General features: G+C 40.0%; 1 long non-coding RNA gene and 1 other non-coding gene across 2 annotated transcripts; one reads left to right on the top strand and one right to left on the bottom strand.

The window, feature by feature from the left end:
• Window positions 1–5,165: 5,165 nt before the first annotated feature.
• On the top strand, window positions 5,166–10,322 carry LOC134735909 (uncharacterized). The gene is made up of 2 exons (XR_010119498.1): window positions 5,166–5,385; window positions 10,090–10,322. It is a non-coding gene; the product is annotated as an uncharacterized lncRNA (long non-coding RNA).
• Window positions 10,323–15,779: 5,457 nt separating this feature from the next.
• On the bottom strand, window positions 15,780–15,851 carry LOC129478161 (small nucleolar RNA SNORD45). The gene has a single exon (XR_008656316.2). It is a non-coding gene; the product is annotated as a small nucleolar RNA SNORD45 (small nucleolar RNA).
• Between the last annotated feature and the right edge of the window lie 2,219 nt (window positions 15,852–18,070).

Genomic DNA, 18,070 nt, shown 5'->3' with positions numbered 1-18,070 from the left:
AAGCAGTTTTCCTCCCACCCATCACCCTCTTCTGAATTTCTGTCTGTATTGTGGATGAATTGATAATAGTTTGAGCAGTGTCTTTGACCATGAATGGAAGTCATATGGTCAGGTTGACAGACAAGAAATACAGAAGGACCTGGGCCCCTGACACCATCATGGATCTTTCATATAAGCCTTGAACTGTCTCCTTCAAGACTTCTACATCAGAGAAAATCAAAATTCAATCTGTTTAATCTGCTGTAATTTGGGTTTTCCATTTTACCTAGTAATATATGTCTCTCACCTGATATAACATCATGCATTATAATTTATATTACTTACTTGTGGGCACTTATCTTATTTGTAATATCTTGCTGCAAAGCATTCCTAAGAAAAGTAAAAGAAGATTTAGATACATGAAGAGATGTATTATGTTTATTAATTAGAAGACAATATTATTAAGATGTCATTTCCCTTCAAATTGATCTATAGATTCAAGTCTACTCCAATCAAATCCCAGCAGTCTTTTTTTGACAGATGTTAAGAAGCTAATTCTAAAACCTAATTGGAAATGCAAACAACCTAATATAGCCAAAATAACTTTGAAAAAGAATAAAGTTGGAAAACCTGTCCTGTATGATTTCAAGACATATTTTATTATTGTCATTATTATTTTGTTTAGAGATGGATTCTCGCTATGTTGCCCAGGCTGGAGTGCAGCATCTATTCAGAGGTGCTGTCATAGCCCACTGTAGTTTTGAACTCCTGGGCTGAAGTGATTCTCCTTCCTGTAGCTGAAACTACAGGCATGTACCACCATGCCCAGCTATATTTTAGAACTACATTAATCAAAGCGGTGTGGTGTTGGCATAAAGATAGAAAAAGAGATCAACTAACTAGAAAGTGCAGAAATAGATCCACACGCCTATGCTCTATTGATTTTTGACAAAGTGATCAAAGCAACTCAAGAATAATCTCATCGACAAATGGTTTTGGGACAATTGGATAGCCAAATGAAAAACAGACTGACCCAAAACATAGACCCTTACCTCTCACCATTTAAAACATCAACTGGAAATAGGTCATAGGCCAAAATGTAATAGAAAAGCTATAAAACTTCCAGAAGAAAACAGAGAAGAAAATCTTAGTGAGATTGGATTTGGCAAGTATATTTTTTAAAGGACCTCCAAGCCACAACTATAGAATCCAAAAAACTCAATAAATTTGACTTCCTTAAAATTAAAACTTTTGCTTTTTAAAACACACTGTTATGAACATAAAAAGGCAAGCAACAGACTAGGAGAAAATATTTATAAAATATATATACAACAAAGGGCTTGTACCTACACACAATATGTAGGAAACTCTCACTACTAAATTTTAAGAAAACAATCAAAATATGGTAAAAGATTTTAACACACTTCACAAGATATACTAGATAACAAGAAAATGAAAATATGCTCAACATAATTAATAATATGAAAATGCAAACTGAAACTACAATGAGAAACCACTAAACACCTACCATAATAGCTAAAATTAAAAAGACTAATCATACTAAGTGTTGGCAAAGTGTGGAGCACCAGTCTCACATACTGGCAGTAGCAATGTAAAATTGTCCATCTACTTTGGAAAAGGTTTGGTATTTTTCGAAAAAAATTAGAGATATCTATCATATGGCCCAGGCTTTCCATGCCTAGATATTTACTCAAGAGAAATGAAAATTTTATTACATAGAAATGTTGGCACACAAATGTTCAAAGAGGCTTTGTCATAGCCACAACTGAAAATAGCCCAAATGTTTCTCAGCAGGTGAAAGGGTAAGTATCTTTTGGTATATCCACACAATGGAATACTGCTCAGTAATAAAAAGAAGCAAACTATTGATACATGCCACCACACTGAATAATCTCACAATAATTATGCTAAGTATAAGAAGCCAGACAGTAAAAAGTACAGTGTATTATTATAATTATATAAAATTATGTAAAATACAAACTAATATTCAGTTAAGAAACCACATCTGAAATCACTTGCAGGATGAGAGGCTGGGAGGGAGAGATGCATTGAGGGGTACGAGGAAATGCTAGGTGTGATGGGTGTGTTCATTTTCTGGATTTGTGATGACAACTTCACAGGAGTACACATACATCAGACTAAAATTGTGCAATTTAAATATATTCACTTTGTTCTATGTTACTTACACTACAATAAAACTTTTATTAAAAATTTCTTTAAAAGTTTTATTAAAAATTTATTCAAAAGTACTTATTATACACATGTATACATAGACACATTTGTATATGTATACATGCACAATATACATTGACATTTATATATATATACTCACGATTCACATACATACTATACATATTCACATACATATGTTCACACATATTTTTAATTCCTATTACAACCTTGTCAAGTGCAGATGTGCAGTGGAAGAGTTTGAGAGGGTGGTAAATAGGGTCAGATCGGGAAACGCATGGAACAATTAGAGATGAGGGTCTAGGTGGTGATGACCTGGGATGACCTGGGATTACCAAGTGGACTGGGGTGTGTGGAGGAGAGGATGAGTTATGATCATCCACAGGGTAGGTGGGTAGTCAGTTCACACTGGGCCACTCGGGCACCCTGGCAGCTCTCCTTCTCCACAGAGGTTAGCATGCTCATTACTGGATGCTGAAGCCTCCTCAGGGCCTAATGTCTCAGGGAGGGGCTCTGGGAGAGCCGTCTGTGCCTGCAGGGCTGTGGGTGATGGGTTTGGCTGTCTGGAGAAGGGGATGAAGATGTGGTCATGTGATGGTCACTTGACATATACACATCATTACATGTATGCACATACATACATGTTCATATATGTATGCCCATATACATATTCACAAATACACAAATACACTTACACATTTATATACGTATACACATATACACACAAACACATACATATATGTATTCATGTACATATACATACAAACATATACACATTTATATACATATACATAGGTGTACATATTCATATATGTATACACACATTTACATATCAGTAGAGGTATACATGCACACATACATATTCATATATATGCACACATTTGTGTATTTATGTATATATACACAATACATCTACTCATATACATACATATAAACACATATAAATACACCATACATGTACACACACATACATACTCATTTATGTATATATACAGACATACATATTAATATATTATATATGTAGAAAGCACTATATATACACATATACACATTTATATACACACATACATACACACATATACAAGTAAGTACAGACACACAATATACATATGCATTCTAATAGACATATACATACACATATATATAGACACATTTATATGTGTATACATGCACAATATACATCGACATATCGATATATATATACTCACGATTCACATACATACTATACATATTCAGGTACATATGTTCACACATATTTTTAATTCCTATTACAACCTTGTCAAGGGCTTCCTAAACCATTTTGCCAATGAGGAAAACACCTTTCTCAGAATTTGCTCACTAGAGGGGCATAATTAATATTAATTAACAGATAATTAATATCTGTCATCCTGATCTCCCACTTCTATAAGTCTAGAGTTCCCCTTCAGAAGATATTGATTCAGCAGCGTGTCTGAACATTCTGGTGACACAAGGGCTTGGTCCCTGAGCCCCTAGGAGTGCAGCCTGGCACAGCCCCTCATGCTGGCAGACCCTGGAGACCCACGAAGTCCCCTTCCTGAAGGGCTCCTGAGGCTGAGAGTCCGGCCTGCTTCTTGGCTGCCCTGCCCTGTGGCCTCCTTTCTCTCCCTTCAGACTTGGCAGGTGTCACGTCCCACTGCTTCCTAGCCAGGACTCAGCTGCCTGACTTCCAGTTCTGTGCCCCACAGTGTCCCTTGGAATTTTGGGGAAAACCTTGCCGGTTCATGCCATGTCCTCTTCCTGCAACATTCTTCCTCCCACAGACAGTCCAAGGAGCTGTTTCACGGAGACATCATGCAAATAAATCTTTATGTTTTATTTCTAAATGGTTTACCCTCCTTCATTCCTATTAGAAATGTGGGGGATTAGACATGAAGTCATGAGAAGACTGACTTGACTCAGCTGTTTCAGGAAGGTGGCACTTTTCACACAGCTGTGACTCTGGCAAGACTTCCTACCTAAGGGGAGGAGGTGGAAAATGGATGGAAGTAACTAGAGAAACAACTGCAGCATGGGCTCCCGAGGCCTGCCGCCTTGAGGAAAGCACTGGAGGTGCTGAGCTCAGGGATAACACAGGTCCATGGCTCTTGGAATCCCCACTTGCCCCAAGAATTGCCCCTGGCTCCCTCAGCAGCTCTCCGGCATGAAGCCCTCTGCACTTCCTACTGCAAATGTGCAAATGTCCCGCAGCTCAGGGACAGCCATTTCTCTGCAGCCCCAGTGACCTGGAGGTATCGCTGCCATGGAGGCAGCTGTGGCTCTCTGTTCTCCTTGGTAAAGTGACACTGGCGGCTCCACCTCCAGCTGAACTCTTTGTTCAGGATACTCAGGAAGCGAAGCTCCTTCTGCCTGCCGTGGGGCCAGACACTCCAGCAGAGGGGCGCCGCTGCAAAAAAGGAACAAGATATGAGAGGGATGAGGAGAGGGACGACGTGGGGTGTGAAGAATGACACCATGTCTGTTGGGAGCAAGGAGGGAGATGGAGGCACCAGTCGCCGAGAGAGAGAACGCGAGAGGAGAACATATTTGGGGCTAGAACGAGACAATTTTAGATGTGTGAAGTTGGATGTAGCTGTGTGATTTTCAGATGGATTTGTAAAGTAATCACTTAAAGAGGCCTGAGTTGGATATACACATTCGGGAATCACTGAGACATAAATGGGCCATAAAGTCAAAGAATGGGTGAATCTCTTAGGCGGAATCTGAGGCTGTGCAGTAAAGAGGGCTCACGTTTGCAGATCAGAGAGAGGAAAGGAGCCGCCGGCACAGGAGAGAAAGGGAAAGGCCATTGGAAGGGAAAAAGTAGTTGATAAACTGAGACGAGAGAGAGGACGTCAACAGGAGAGAGGAATCCGCTGTGTGCAAAATGCTCATCTTGAGGCGAGGACTGACGTGTGTGTGGCAGCGAATCAGTGAGGATCATTGTTAAAGAACACTGGCTGGAAAAGCCTCCACTTTCTCCCGTTTATTCTCATTCATCTGCAAATCGGCTGTTCCTAGCCATCGCGCTCCCTCACAGGGTTTTACTGCCAGATCAGTATCAGCATCGAGAACCAGGAGGCCACATTCACCTGAGGCTGCTTGGCCCACCACCAGTTCCCATCCTTTGGAGACCAAAAAGCAGTTCATAAAAGCTGGCTGGACACTAAGGATATTCCTGGTACATTTTCCCTTAAGGTAAGCGGTCTGGCTATTTCCAGTACCTGGGTCCACCACGGTTTATTTGCTGTTATTCTGGTTCAGTCCATATACACCCATGGTGTGGAAGAGCTGTGTAGATTTCTGTCTTATGTCACACAAAGAGTGAAGCAAGAAGAAAATAACAGTCTCCATAGGAGTGCAGAGAAATTGGAAATGTCTGGGAAAAAGACGATGTGCGGTTGCTAGGGACAGGCTACTGTTTTCCGTGTAAGCTATGAGTCACCCGTGCTGACAAAATGTTCGCGGTGGTGTGCAGAGCCCAAGGAGAGAGTCTCACCACTCATTCCTGAATGGGCAGATGGCGTCTCCCTGTAAAAATGAGAATGGCTCTAGTCACGGAACACACAGTCGTTGAAGGATTTTCTTTCTTTCTCTACACTCTCAGACTCCCTTGCCTTCCATCCAGTGACAGAACAGCATCCTAGCAGGAATATTTTCCCCTTTGGATCCATCAGCAGTGAAGTAAAATGTGCGTTTGTGCAGCAAATGAAGGTACTAACACTGCCAAGTTTTTCAAAGCAGCAGCTTTAATCATGGGACCTTAGATGGATTCCAGGTATTCGCAGACTCACGACATTGGTTGCAACAATTTTTATTGCCTTTTGTGTGTGTGGGTACTTTCCTTTTGTATGAAAATTTCAAAGAATTATGTAACAAACACCTGACTATATATGATGAAGTTTAAAAAGTGAAATATTGCAAGTATAGCTGAAATCACTACTGTACACCTCTCTCATTCTATTCTCCCCACTCAGGATGGGCAGGAAACCATTCTCTTGAATTGGATGCTCGTTTTCATTCAAATAGCTGTATTTTCACAACATACATATTTTTACCAAAGTTATTATGGTATTTTAGCTTTATATTGCATAATCTTAGATATACAAAAATAGCAGAGTTCCCATATATCCTTCACCAGCTTACCTTCATATTAACAACTCATACAATCATGCGATAGCAATCAAAATCTGGAAATTAACATTGGAAAAGTATTATAGACCTTATTCAAAAATTAGAATAAGATCTATTGTATAGACTTTATTCAAATATTTACAGCCCAATAAAATATCTTATAGATCATTTTATATTAACACATGAAGATCTACCAAATCTTTACTGTGTACATATATGAATTTTACTAGTAGAATATTTTCCTAGAATTTGAAATTCTGGGCCAAAGGGTATATGCATATTACACTTAAAAAAAAACTACAAAATTGACCCTGAAAGAGGTTGTACCAATTTGCACAACCCATTTCAGCATACAGAATACCTTCTTACTCACACTCTCATCAGCACCACCACTAGACATTATCATTCCGATAGGTGAAAAATAACTGCTTTATTGAGATAATATTCACATACAATACATTAACCCTCTTTACATGTTCAATTCAATGGTTTTTAGTATATTCAAGGTTGTGCACCCAGCACTGCTATCTAATGCTAGCTAGGATATTTTCATCACTTCATACACACTAGCAATCACTCCCCATTCCATCTTCCCTTATCCCCTGGAAACCACAAACCTGTCTTCTATGTTTATAGAGTTGTCTATTCTGGACATTTTAAATAAATGGAATCTTACAGTGTGTGGTACTTTGTCATTGGCTTTTCTCACTTAACGTAATGTTTTCAAAATTCATCCAAGTTGCAGTGCGTATGAGTATTTCATTCCTTTTTGTTTTCCATTTCACTGTATGGATTCCAGGTTTTCTTTTCCCATTCACCCTCCAATGGACATTTTGGTTGTTTCTACCTTTTGGCTTTTTGGAATAATGCTGCTATAAACATTTGCACACAACTTTTTATGTAGATGTTTATTTTCATTTCTCTTGAATATATTCTTAAGAGAAGAATTACTGGGTCATATAGTGACTGCATATTTAATGTTTTGAAGAACTGCCAAAATGCTTCCAAAGTTGCTGCATCATTTTACAATCCCTTCAGCAATGCATGAGGGTTTTAATTTATCTATATCCTCACCAACAATTGTTATTGTCTTAAAAACTTTTTTAGTCATCCTAGCAGATGTGAAGCAGTATATAATTATGGTTTTGTTTGCACATCCTTATTGATTAATTTTGCATATGCTCATTGGCTGTTTCTATATTTTATTTGGAGAAATGCCTGTTAAAATCCTTTGGCCACTTAAAAAAATGGGTTACCTTTTGTTGTTGAGTTGTTAGAGTTCTTCATATATTCTAGATACAAATTTCTTATGCAGTATATGATTTGCAAATGTTTCTCCCATTTTATAGGTTGTCTTTCCATGTTTTTGGTGATGTCTTTGGATGCCTAATGTTTTAAATTTTAATGAAGTACAATTTATTTATTTATTTATTTTTTGCTGTTGTTACTTGTGCTTTTGGTGCCATATCTAAGAAAACATTGCCCAACTCAAGGTCATGAAGAGTTATTCCTATAGTTTCTTCTAAGAGTTTTATATGTTTGCCTCTTACATGTTGATTTTAGATACATTTTGAGTTGATTTTTGTGTGTGGTGTGAGGAAGTTTCCAACTTCATTCTTTTAGATGCTGGTATCTTATTTTCTCAGCATCATCTGTGGAAAAGATACATTTTTCCCCATTTTATTGCCTTGACATCCTTGTTAAAATTAATCAGAAAATGTACTTAATTTCATGTAGTTTCCTCAACTTTTTACTCCCCTTCACAATTCACCTGATTTTGTGACTTTTCAGAGTCCGTAAGTAGTTACCTTTTGTGTTTTGTCCAGAGGCTTAATTTTAAAACTTGACAGGAAAATAGTTACACAGTCATGCGTAGGAACCTTGCCCCTCTCTGCTCCACAAAACGTCCACACAACAACCTGCCCACAAATGCTTAGAGCCCCATTTTTAAAATAATTGCCAAAGTTTGGAAGCAACCAAGAGAGTTGTAAACGTCTAGTCCATCAGGCAGCTCCGTGGAAAAGACCCATTCACAGAACTTACCTTTAATTGCTCTGATGCAGAGCTTTCTCAGTGGTGATAACCCTATCCTCAGAGCATTTGTCAAAACAATAAATACAATTGTTTAATATCATAGTTGTCCGAGATGGCAATACCAGTTTGGACAAAAAAGCCAAAGAAGGGGATTTCTAACGTTGCTTTTGAACTTAGACAATCTTGTTGTTAGGTCTTAGCTGTGAATGGCAGAACAGATCCAAAGAAGCATAACAAAATATTTGAGAATGAAACTGAGATTAGAAACTCTGCCCGTAAGTAAACAAGACTAAAGACTAAGTTTGTGGTCAGAATCTAACTGGGCTAAATGCCTATTAAAATAAAAGCATCAATGTTCTTCAGAGGATTGTAATGGGACTCAGAATCAATGTATCATTCAAATATCTATTAAACAATCCAAAATTTTATACACAGAATTAGAAAAAAATGTGACTAATTTTCAAGTAAAAAAACAATAAACAGATGTCAACCCCAAGATGTACAGATGTTAACATTATTAGACCAGGACTTTATAGCAACTATTGTCACTATGCTTTATAAAGTAATGGTAAATACAACTGGAATAATCAGAATGATAGGAGTGAGCACAGGAAAAAATAGAAATTATTAAAAAGAGCCAAAATAAAAACTTAGACCTGAAAAACAAATAAACCAAAGTTAAAAATACACTGGATGAGTTCAATGGCAGAATGGAGAAAACAGAATAAAGTGTCAGAGAATCTAAAGGTAAAACAATAAAAATAATCCAATCTGAAGGACAAAGAGAAACATTATTGAAAAAAATGACAAAATGCAGGAAACAATAAGCAAATGTCAAAAGATCTAAAATATGTGTCACTGAAGTTCTCGAGGATCAGAAAAAGAGATTGGTGCAGGAAAAACATTTGAAGAAATAATGGCTAAAAATGTTCCCAATTTGGTGAAAGATATACTCAAGGAAAACAATTATAATCAAATTGTTGAAAGCCAAATATAAAGAAAAATTCTTTAAAGCAACTAGAGAAAAATGGCACATCCAGGGAGATAATAATTTGAATGATTAGATGTCACATTAGGAACTGTGAAGACCAGAAGATGTTAAAACAACATATTTACTGAACGAAAACAGCTGTCAATCCAGAATTCTATATTGAGCAAAAATATCCTTCAGGGACAAGCATGGTGGCTCATGCTTTGGGAATGTTTTCTTAGATATGGCACCAAAAGCACAAGTAACAACAGCAAAAAATAAAATAAAATAAATTGTACTTCATTAAAATTTAAAACATTAGGCATCCAAAGACATCACCAAAAACACGGAAAAATGGGAGAAACATCTGCAAATCATGTACTGCATAAGAGATTTGTATCTAAAATATATGAAGAACTCTAACAACTCAACAATAAAAGGTAGCCCATTTTTTTAAGTGGCCAAAGGATTTTAACAGCACTTTGGGAGGCTGAGGCAGGTGGATCACTTGAGGCTAGGAGTTTGAGACCAGTCTGGCCACCATGGCAAAACCCCGTCTCTACTAAAAATACAAAAATGAGCCAGGTGTGTTGGTGCACACTTGTAATCCCAGCTACTTGGGAGGCTGAGGCATGAGAATCACTTGAACCTGGGAGGCAGAGGTTGCAGTGAGCCGAGATTGTGCCACTGCACTCCAGCCTGGGCAACAGAGTGAGACTCTTTCTCATTCTCTCTCTCTCTCTCTCTCTCTCTATGGAATTCAGGAATAAAGCAATGTCAAGATATTCTCAGATGAAAGAAAATAAGAAAACATCACCTGAAGACCCACTCTACAAGAAATGCAAAATGAAGTTCTTCATGCTGCAGAAAAATGACACTTGAGAGAAACTTGGCTTTTGAGTAATAAAGGGAAGTCAATGATAAATAGCTAGGATAATATTTTTTTTCCTCTGAACTTCTCTCAAATACTTATGACTATTAAAAGCAAAAATTATAATACTGCCTGGTGGGGTTTTCAATGTGTGTAGACATAATCTATGACATCTATAGCACACAGATCAATGTGGGTGGTAGTGGTAGAGGGTCCAGTATGTCTGCAAGTTTTCTTTGTTTTACTTAAAGTGAGACAAGTTAACTCTAAGTCAAATGTGAAAAATTAGGTATGTATATTTTAACCTACAGAGCAAACACTAAAACATGTATAGGATGTAGCTGAAAAGCCCATAGATGAATTAAAATGAAATACTAAAAAAATTAAATTATCCAAAAGGAAGGAGGAAATGGGGATCCAAGAAACAAAAACAGAGGGAACAAATGGAAAATAAGTAATAAAATGGAAGACTTAAACCAACCACATTCGTACTTACAGTAAATGTTAATAGTCTAAACATGCTAATCAAAAGCCAGAGATTGTTGGTAGGGATAAAAAACAATAGCATACTATATGCTGACTACAAGAGACAAGCTTTAGGCCGGGTGCAGTGGCTCACACCTGTAATCCCAGCACTTTGGGAGGCCAAGGCTGGTGGATCATCTGAGGTCAGGAGTTCAAGACCAGCCTGAGCAAAGTGGTAAAACCCCATCTCTACTAAAAATACAAAAATTAGCTGGGCCTGGTGGCAGGTGCCTGTAATCCCAGCTACTTGGGAGGCTGAAACAGGAGAATGAGAATCACTTGAACCCTGGAGGCAGAGGTTGCAGTGAGTGCTGGGCAACAGAGTGAGACTCCGTCTCAAAAAAAGAAAGAAAGAAAAAAGAAAGAAAGAAAAAGACATGCTTTAAATATAAAGACAAAGGTAGGTTCAAAAAGAAATGGACCAGAAAAGACATACCATGAGCAAATGACATGGATAAAAAAGGCTGAGTGGCAAATGTAGTATCAGAGCATTACTAGAGACATTTCATTATCATAATCATAAAGTGACAATTCATCAAGAAGATTTAGCAATTAACTATTGTTAATTGCTGTGTATGTGCTTAATACACAGCCTTAGATACACAAAGCAAAATGAAAAGAACTAGAAAATACTGACAACTTCACAATTATAGCTAAGAATTTTTTAATATATCTCTTTCTGCAATTGATAGAACAAATTGACAAAAAGTCAGTAAAGACAGGGATGATCTGAACAACACAACCAACCACTTGTATCTCATTGCTATGTATGGAACGCTACATTCAGCAACTGCAGAATATACATTTTTTTTCCAATGCACATAATACATTTGCTAACACAGACAAGCGGGTGGACATAAAACAAGTCTCATTAAAAGCACTGAAGTCCTGCAAAGTATATTTTCTGAACACAACGGAATTTATTTAGAAATTAGTTAACAAGATATCTAGAAAAACCCTTTAAATATCTGACAATTAAAGAACACACTTCTAAATAGTTCATAGGCCAAAAATGAAATCAAAGGGAAAGTAGCAAATATTTTGATATGCATGACAACAAAAATCCAACATATTAAAATCTGTGGGATGCAGCTGAAGCAGTGTTTAGAGAGCTTTGTCACTTTAAATGCTGATATGAGGAATGTGAACTTAGGGATTGAGATTTGGAATTAGTAGTCATTTGCAGCCAGGTGTAATGGATCAACAAATACTTCACAATGAGAAAAGCAGAAGCCAAACGTGCACCTCGAGAAACATCAGTTCTAATGAGAGCACAAGGATAGCAAGATAGGTACAAGAGAAGCAGGTGAGTGCAGTAAATCCTATCAGCCTCTGACTTCATCCCACCTGCAAACGAGGCAAACCGGTATTACCCTAAAGGTATAAATACAGCCATGAGCCTGTAGCTGCAATAGTCAAAAAGGCCACACGATGGCGTAACAACACCAGCAAAGCTGCTTATGCCTTTGCATTTTTAATTTCGCTGTGTTAGTGCACCCTCCTGTGTGTGTGCACAGAATATATCAATTTATTAAACCGCTGACAGGCCCAACCAATACTCACTGAGCTGCTACTACATGCCAGGTACTGTGCTACTACTGTGAACAAGACAATTGCCTTCCCAGGAGTGGCCTTGGGGTATAGAAAAAAAAAAAAAGGAAGTCAAAAGGGATAATTTCAGAGTGTGGTAAAGGGTTTGAGAAAAACAGATGGAGAAGCAGAGACCTGGACCAAGACATGGCACAACCACGTGGTCAGGACGACAAGAAGTGACTGCCCCTCACATCTTACTCATAACTGCAGTGGGACAAACTCCACGCCCATGTGGGGCACCCAGGTTCAAACTCACATTTACTGCTTCTGGTCAGCTTTCTGCACACTTCAGTAAACAACTTATTTTGCCTATCTGTGATTCTGACATTGTTTCTTATGTATGAATCCATTCTATCTATATATCTATCTACCTATCTATATATCCATCCCCCCATCCATCCATCCATCCATCCATCCATATCTATCCATCCATCTATCCATATCCATCCATCCATCTACCCATATCCATCCATCCATCCATCTATCCATATCCATCCATCCATCCATCTATCCATATCCATCCATCCATGCATCTATCCATCCATCCATCCATATCTATCCATCCATATTTATCCATCCATCCAGCCAGCCTTCCAGTCAGCCACCTAAGCAGTCAGTCAGCCAGCCAGCCGGCCATCAGTTTGTCATCATCGATCTATTCTATGTTAGGTAGAACACTACTTTTCCGCATTAGCTACCCAATAACTTAGCTCCTGGGACCTCATTCCAGCTGAGGACCCACCTCCACCTGTGTCTGCTCCAGAACTGGAGTGGTGAGCACTCTGCTGTATTGTGTGCAGATTCTTTGAGGCAAGCAAAATTCCGAGTTTACGGATGGGTAAATTGGAATGGGTGCAGTGACAGGAAAGTGGAGAAAAAGAAAGCATATTTACTGAATTTCAGGTGAAGAAACTGGGCTGTTATCTGGAGAGAGGAAACCTCAGGGTTGTAGGGGGAGATCAGGGAGAGGTGAGAGCCTTCAGAGTCTGGGGTGATGGTGCAGGGGCCAGGGAGGGTCTCACAGGGCAGAGTAAAAGGAGCCGTGGGAAGGCAGTGTGGATGGAATGAATGGGCGCTCCCCGACATCGGCAGCCACATAAAGGTGCGCTGATGGGCATACGGGGCAGGGAGAGCCCCCCGCCAGCACTGCAGGGCCTAGAGTGGCACCAGCCAGAGATACTGGTGGCAGTGGAGGAGACAGTGGATCGCTATTGAACCAGATAACTTTTTAGATTTCTTATGATTCTGCAATTCTCTGATTTCTTAAAAGAAATTGAGCCAGTCTGGAGAGAGTAGGAAGAAGAGTCAAGAAAAGAAAGCAAACAAGTTGGCAAAGCTGGAGTGAGGCAGGAAGGCAAGAAATGGAGTCACGAAGCCCAGGGCAGCAGGCTTGGGGGTGCTTAGAGGTTCTTGGTGATGTCAAGGTTGACAAACAGAAGACAGAGCAATGCCTCAGCTATAGCAATGGTCACCGGACCCCTGGGTTTCCACACAAAGGAAGGTTAGAGCCAGGCTGCGAGGGCTGAAGAGAGAGAGGATGGTGCAGGGGGTAGACAGGGGCCTGCTCTTCGTTAACTTGTGCATGCGGCAAAGGAACAAGATAGACCTGGATGATGAGCTGGCAGGAAGGTGCAAAGGTGTGTTTATCTGCATATTTGTTTGTTTGTTGTTTAAGTATTTTGCAAGCAATGTACTTAGCAGAGTAGATTGTCAGGGAGATGTAAGTGACTACTGGAGACATGGAAACATTCAATCTCTCAAGGAAGAAGCCTGGGGATAGCATGGGGTATTATGTCAACATCAGATCTTGGCAAAGCAAAGGTCTGTCTGGGACGTTACTATGGCAAGATCGAGGGAAAAGGAAGCTGAGAAGTGAGTGAAGAAGGGACTTGGAATTTAAAACAGAGCTGAGCCTGGATTTCAGCCCTGGCTCAACTTCTTCCAATTGTGGGATCTTGGACAAGTCACATAAGGAAAGGAATCTATGTTTCTCGCTTGTCAGATAATCAAATGATTGCTGCTATTTATTGTTTATTAAGTCTCAGCCCTACACGAAGTAAGTGCTTTTTATGTATCAGCTCAGGAATTCTTCTATTAACAACTCTATGGAGCTGGTGAAAGGATTTCCCAAGGTCACAAAGCTGAGGGATGCCTGTTCCTCTAACAACTAGGATTCAGGGCCCCCTTAGTTATTTGCCTTTCACAGTTGTTGCAAAAATTAAGAAATAACAAATATTCAAAGTTGCGATTCTTATAGAGGGATCATGACCTTCCATAATCTGACCAACATGCCTCTATTAATGCAGCCCAACATTTTCAGTAATTATGCTTTCTAGTAAACAACCATTACACTTCAAGGGCATTTGGTTGATTTTAAAAAAATCTATGCAACAAGTTTCTTGTAAATCACTTAAAAAAGAAAGGAAATGGAATTATTCATTATTAATGTGTGTGATGCCCTCTCACATTTTAAGCAGACTCTGAATAAAGTGCCCTTAGTGGAAAAGAGAATTTTACTACTGCTGACCTGAAACCTTACCTCATCCTCCACCATTTTTTAAAAAATTTGTTTTTAAACCAAAGTTTCAGGGTTTCAGATAGAGAGACTTACTTGTCTTACCTTTTCTCACAAAAGTTTCAGGGTTTCAAATAGAGAGACTTGTCTTACCTTTTCTCACAATCAACCATCCCTGTATGGGCTCTGGTGTTTCCTCCAATGTCTACAGTATCTTTGAGGAATAAAGAAAATGAAATAACAGTCAAGGAAAAATTATGAGGCATTTCTTTTTTCAAAATATGCAATTAAAGCAAAAAGTACAAAATGCAATTTTCAGATCGGTAAGGTAATTTGTGTTTCCACAGTCCAAGTGTTATAATTATTTTTAAGCTCATACTGCAGTGCTTTTTTACTCAAACTTGTTCTGAGCCCCTAATATGTGTCAGCCACCAAGGATTAAATTATTAGCAAAAACTAAATAAAAATAAAAATAGCTGGGCATGGTGGCTCATGCCTATAATCTTAGCACTATGGGAGGCCAAGACAGGTGGATCATTTGATGAAACACTGTCTCTACAGAAAATACAAAAATCAGCTAGGAATGGTGACCCTCACCTGTAGTCCCAGCTCCTCAGGAGGCTGAGGTGGATGGATCACCTGAATCCGGGAGGTGGAGGTTGCAGTGAGCCAAGATTGTGCCACTGCACTGCAGCCTGGCCGATAGAGTGAGACTCTGTCTCGAAAAAAAGGAAATGATGCATGTGTTCACGAAGCTCACAATCAAATGGGTGAGGCCAATTGTTAGTCAAATAATCTTTTAAAGAAAGCTCACCTTGTAACTGCGACAAGAACAGAGCACTGGCCTAGGTCAGTGGTGACTTATCACAGTAGAAGTGGTGGCCACTCAAGGAACTGATGAAGAAACTGAAATACGATGGATGAGCATAGCTGAGCCTTTGTTTTCCCCCAAAGTCTCAGTATAATTTTGGAACTCACATCAACTTTGGATTCAGCTAATACATGCCACGACATCATTGACCACTGATCCTTTTAGAACCTTTGCACCTCACTTTGGGCTCAGTTTTCCTGGTTTATTTCCCATGCATCTTTTCTGCAGATTACTAGTAGCTGTTTTGAAGGAAGATAAATAAAAACCAGAATCCATCTAGTTCCCCGTATTTCCCTAAAACGACTAACCATCCCTAGAGTTTTCAGCAGAACTTTTCCCTACAATTGCACTTAGAGAATACTTTATAACGATGGTACTGTCTTTATTTTAAAGTAATGAGAACAACTTTACTTCCAATTACAAAAATCAGGGATCCCCAACCCCCAGGTGACAGACTGGTACTGGTCTGTGGCCTGTTAGGAACTGGGCTGCACAGCAGGAGGTGAGTGGTGGGGCAAGTGAGCGAAGCTGAGCTCCACCTCCTGTCAGACCAGTGGCAGCATCAGATTCTCATAGGAGCCTGAACCCTATTGTGAACTGGGCATGCAAGGGATCTAGCTTGCATGCTCCTTGTGAGAATCTAATGATAAACATAATGTGCTTGAGTCATCCTGAAATCGTCCCTCCCACTCCTGGTCCATGGAAAAATTGTCTTTCACGAAAACTGTCCTGGTGCCCAAAAGGTTGGGGACTGCTGACATAGATGATGCATATCTATGGGGAAAATCCCAGCCTAACAGAAACTTAAAAAAAGAAATTAAAATCACTTCAAAACTTGTAACCCATTGTTAACACTTCAGTAAACTTCCTTTCCCAAATTTCCCTTTGCACAGGTACAGACACATCAACGTCAATCGCATCTCACTTTGTGGGGCAGCTTTCTTCATGATGCAATACGCCATTGAGGTCTTGCCACGCCAGGGCCATCAGTGAACATCATTCTCTCCATGGTTGGGTCATTTCCCTCCAGGGATGTAACCCACCGGCAGGTGGCCAGCCCCACGCTGATGGACATGAATTGACTTCCAATTTTCTGTTATTTCAAATAAAGCTAAGATTCAAATCTTTGCACATACACCTTTGTTTTCTTGTTTGATTATCTTTTATGGGCAAATGACTAGATTCTTTTAATACTTAAACACATGCAAAGGAGGCAATGGGTAGGCCTCACTTCAAGTCAGCCTAGTGAGACATTTCCGCCCTCTCTGCCTTCGCCGGCTGCCATCTATGATCCTGGGAGTACGTCCAGTGAAACTGAGCCATTAGTGAGGGCTGCGTTTCAGATGCTGATAAGTACGAGACACATTCTCACCCCTTGAGAAGATTAAACATCGAGCGGCTCCAGGGCCTTCTTGTTAGTGGATCACTAGTTTTTCTTGTTCCTCCTCTCTTTCTGTGTTGTAGCAGATATGGAATTTCATTTAGAGGAATGTTAGGAGAAAAAGAGGAGTTCCAGGAAGATGAGGACATTTGGAGTGGTGATACCTGGATATTCCAACAGGATGAGGACGTCTCTGGCCCAGGAATTCTGCAGGCTGCCAGGCCACGGATACCCACACAGGGGTGTATTCGCGTGGCTTCTCGCTGGGCTATGGAGATTCTTGATCCAGCCTCTCTGACCACCAGGCCTATGGGAGAAGTTGTGTTGTCTCATTCCCTGCAAGGAGTCAATTCGTAGGTGAAATCTTAGGATCAGTTACTTTATGCCACCATTTTTCTTGCAACTCTCTCTGTCCATGGCGCTTAGCTAGATCATTTACCACATCTAAGGCAGGTTCCTGCTGGCTTCTGCTGGTTTGAGACTGTGTAGCTTGGAGGTCCGCACAATCCCGGAGCAGCCATCCGGAGCAGCCATCCGGAGCAGCCGCCAGACGGAGCCCCGACTTGCCTGGGAAGTCTTGGTGTACGCTGCGAACAGCCTTAAGGTTCTACAGAATATATTCACCAGAGCAAGCAACTTCCCTGGCTTTTTCCAAAGTTTAACATGAAGCCACCACATTATTATTATTTTTTAGTTGCAAAATTGAATTGGAAACTTCTATTTTTCAATTGTCGTAAAAGTGTTTGTTTTGGCCGGGCGCGGTGGCTCATGCCTGTAATCCCAGCACCTCGGGAGGCCGAGGTGGGTGGATCACGAGGTCAGGAGTTAAACAGCAGCCTGGCCAAGATGGTGAAACCCCGTCTCGGCCGAAAATACAAAAATTAGCCGGGCGTGGTGGTGCGTCACTGTAATCCCAGCTGGTCGGGAGGCGGAGGTAGGGAATTGCTTGAACTTGGGAGGCGGAGGTTGCAGTGAGCCGAGATGGCGCC

The sequence above is a fragment of the Symphalangus syndactylus genome, chromosome 2 (assembly GCF_028878055.3).
Source record: "Symphalangus syndactylus isolate Jambi chromosome 2, NHGRI_mSymSyn1-v2.1_pri, whole genome shotgun sequence".
Lineage (NCBI taxonomy): Eukaryota > Metazoa > Chordata > Mammalia > Primates > Hylobatidae > Symphalangus > Symphalangus syndactylus.
This window is presented reverse-complemented; position numbering and strand designations above follow the sequence as displayed.